This window comes from Hordeum vulgare, unplaced genomic scaffold (genome assembly GCF_904849725.1).
Source record: "Hordeum vulgare subsp. vulgare unplaced genomic scaffold, MorexV3_pseudomolecules_assembly, whole genome shotgun sequence".
Classification (NCBI taxonomy): domain Eukaryota; kingdom Viridiplantae; phylum Streptophyta; class Magnoliopsida; order Poales; family Poaceae; genus Hordeum; species Hordeum vulgare.
The window spans coordinates 155001-158914 of NW_025422511.1; the positions used below are offsets into that span (position 1 = coordinate 155001).

At 40.5% G+C, this 3914-nt stretch overlaps 1 protein-coding gene across 1 annotated transcript in view; it reads left to right on the forward strand.

Annotated features, from left to right (window-relative positions):
• Positions 1-2173, forward strand: part of LOC123418538 (NAD(P)H-quinone oxidoreductase subunit 2 A, chloroplastic-like) — a 4702-nt gene extending 2529 nt beyond the window's left edge. The window contains exon 2 of the mRNA XM_045107027.1: positions 1-2173. This exon is cut by the window's left edge and continues 2402 nt beyond it. The gene's annotated coding sequence lies outside the window, so the exon portion shown is untranslated.
• Positions 2174-3914: the final 1741 nt, after the last annotated feature.

The following is a 3914-nucleotide window of genomic DNA, read 5'->3' on the forward strand; positions in this document are numbered from 1 at the left end:
TCCCAAGGGCGCCATATTCTAGGAGCCCAAGTTATGCTATTGAAAATTCGTTCCTCTAGCAGTTCCGGTTTGAGCATTCCGTTCCCTTTTTCAAACTCCACTTCTTTTCATATAGCAATCCCTGATCAAAGAGAGAACAATATCCATTTCAAAACATTTATAACAGATTCCTTAGTTCGGACCGACGAAGTAATGTCACTCGACTATTATCAACCTGACTGCAATCTTTTTCTGTCGGTAAGGATTGCACCAGAGCACCTTCTACTTCTAATAGGCCATGAACTATAGATAGAGAAGAATCATTCTGAGCGAGTACATAAGAAGCGATCCACTTTTTTTCATCGGTTCCAGGGGAAGACCAAAGATCTTGCGCGGCAGGTCCGCCAGAAAAACTCAAAAGAGAAAGAAGTCTCGTTAATCTCTTCATGCTCGTTCCAAGTTCGAAGTACCTTTTGGCCAAAGAAAAACCCGCTTCCTGACACGATTGCCTCTTTATCTTTATATAGATAGATTCTATGGGGTTATTACTTAGTAAGTCTATTTTGTACAAGAGCCCCTCCTATCTGATAGAAAAGGGTCCCATGATCCCGAGCCGATCTTACCTTGGCTCGCAAACCCCAAGTTTGTCTATGAAGAGCTAATCTAATTGTATTTTTTTCTAGAATGGATTTCTTATGTGGAATACTAATGGATAGGGCCTCGTTGCTAAGTGCTACAAGATCTAGTGCACTGGAACTCGTGGTTATGGACCCGAATCCTTTAGTATGGAACATTGTCTTTTCCAAGTAAAAACCCCTAGTATATGAAAGAATGAAAAGGTGCTTTCGTTCTTGTGGAATAAGAAGCCCTCGTACCTTAATGAAAGGAAAATCGTAATTTTTCGTTAGGTATTTGACCAAATAGGATCGTCCAGTTCCTATAGAACCTATCACTAAAATACCCGATAGGGCTAAGCGGAACGAAAAGGGTTTTCCATGAGATGGTAAATGAAAACGATTAGTCCCACACGAGGTTTGGGAATAAGTGATTGTCTGATAATGAGCAAGGAATATACGTCTTTCTGCTAAAGAGGATCTATTAAACTCATAATTCATTAGATCCTTGTTATCAATGCCAACTAGGTATCATAAGGAAATGGATCCCGGTTGTTCAATCCTTTGATAACCAAGGTCATTCTTTGCTAAAGAGAAATGATCACTATGAGTCAGACTCAATAGAATTGGATCCATTCCAAATAGCGAGAATTAGGATTCTTGATCCCTCTCAATCTCTCTTTCAATTCGAGGATCCAGAGAGGTGTTTTCATAGTCATCTCCGAATATTTGCCATCTCGGAATATTTTCGATTTCATTTTTCTATGATATGTCTTTCTATATGAAAATTGGTTATTTACGATGTACGATGATCCCTGTTAAGCATCCATGGCTGAATGGTTAAAGCGCCCAACTCATAATTGGTAAATTTGCGGGTTCAATTCCTGCTGGATGCACACGAACGGGAACATTCCATAAGTCTATTGGAACTGGCTCTCTATCCATGGAATCTCATCCATCATCCATACATAACGAATTGGTATGGTATATTCATACCATAACATAAGAACAATAAGAACTCGAATTCTTATCGATACTGGAACTCAGAGCATAGGAGGGAAAGTCGATTTATGGATGGAATCAAATACGCAGTATTTACAGAAAAAAGTCTTCGTTTATTGGGAAAGAATCAATATACTTTTAATGTCGAATCGGGATTCACTAAGACAGAAATAAAGCATTGGGTCGAACTCTTCTTTGGTGTTAAGGTGGTAGCTGTGAATAGCCATCGACTACCTGGAAAAGGTAGAAGAATAGGACCTATTCTGGGCCATACAATGCATTACAGACGTATGATCATTACCCTTCAACCGGGTTATTCTATTCCACTTCTAGATAGAGAAAAAAACTAAAGGAGAATACTTAATAATACGGCGAAACATTTATACAAAACACCTATCCCGAGCACACGCAAGGGAACCGTAGACAGGCAAGTGAAATCCAATCCACGAAATAATTTGATCCATGGACGGCACCGTTGTGGTAAAGGTCGTAATTCCAGAGGAATCATTACCGCAAGGCATAGAGGGGGAGGTCATAAGCGCCTATACCGTAAAATAGATTTTCGACGGAATCAAAAAGACATATCTGGTAGAATCGTAACCATAGAATACGACCCTAATCGAAATGCATACATTTGTCTCATACACTATGGGGATGGTGAGAAGAGATATATTTTACATCCCAGAGGGGCTATAATTGGAGATACTATTGTTTCTGGTACAAAAGTTCCTATATCAATGGGAAATGCCCTACCTTTGAGTGCGGTTTGAACTATTGATTTACGTAATTGGAAGTAACCAATTAGGTTTACGACGAAACCTAGAAATCGATCACTGATCCAATTTGACTACCTCTACGGGATAGACCTCAACAGAAAACTGTTGAGTAACGGCAGCAAGTGATTGAGTTCAGTAGTTCCTCATAGAAAATTATTGACTCTAGAGATATGGTAATATGGAGAAGACAAAATTGTTTGAAGCACGCACAGAACCGGAAGCGCCCCTTGTTTCAAAGAGAGGAGGACGGGTTATTCACATTTAATTTGATGGTCAGAGGCAAATTGAAAGCTAAGCAGTGGTAATTAAGACCCCCGGGGGAAAATAGGGATGTCTCCTACGTTACCCATAATATGTGGAAGTATCGACGTAATTTCATAGAGTCATTCGATCTGAATGCTACATGAAGAACATAAGCCAGATGACGGAACGCAGAGACCTAGGATGTAGAAGATCATAACATGAGCGATTCGGCAGATTTGGATTCCTTTCCTATATATCCACTCATGTGGTACTTCATCATATGATTCATATAAGATCCATCTGTCTAGAGATCGTCATATACATCTAGAAAGCCGTATGCTTTGGAAGAAGCTTGTACAGTTTGGGAAGGGGTTTTTTGAGAGAAAAGAAGAATCTACTTCAACCGATATGCCCTTAGGCACGGCCATGCATAACATAGAAATCACACGTGGAAGGGGTGGGCAATTAGCTAGAGCAGCAGGTGCTGTAGCGAAACTCATTGCAAAAGAGGGTAAATCGGCCACTTTAAGATTACCATCTGGGGAGGTCCGTTTAGTATCCCAAAATTGCTTAGCAACAGTCGGACAAGTGGGTAATGTTGGGGTGAACCAAAAAAGTTTGGGTAGAGCCGGATCTAAGTGTTGGCTAGGTAAACGCCCCGTAGTAAGAGGGGTAGTTATGAACCCTGTGGACCACCCCCATGGGGGCGGTGAAGGGAAAGCTCCCATTGGTAGAAAAAAACCCACAACCCCTTGGGGTTATCCTGCGCTTGGAAGAAGAACTAGGAAAAGGAAAAAATATAGCGATAGTTTTATTCTTCGTCGCCGTAAGTAAATACGTAACTAGGAATATGGAAAATTGCATTTTTGGAATTTGCAATAATGCGATGGGCGAACGACGGGAATTGAACCCGCGCATGGTGGATTCACAATCCACTGCCTTGATCCACTTGGCTACATCCGCCCCTTATCCAGCTAAAGGATTTTTTTCTTTTTTCCGTTGATCATTATTCTATTTATTCTGACCTCCGTACTTCGATCGAGATATTGGACATAGAATGCCACTCTTTAAAAAGGAAAAAAGGAGTAATCAGCTGTGACACGAAAAAAAACGAATCCTTTTGTAGCTCATCATTTATTGGCAAAGATAGAAAAGGTCAATATGAAGGAGGAGAAAGAAACAATAGTAACGTGGTCCCGGGCATCTAGCATTCTACCCACAATGGTTGGCCATACAATTGCGATTCATAATGGAAAGGAACATATACCTATTTACATAACAAATCCTATGGTAGGTCGCA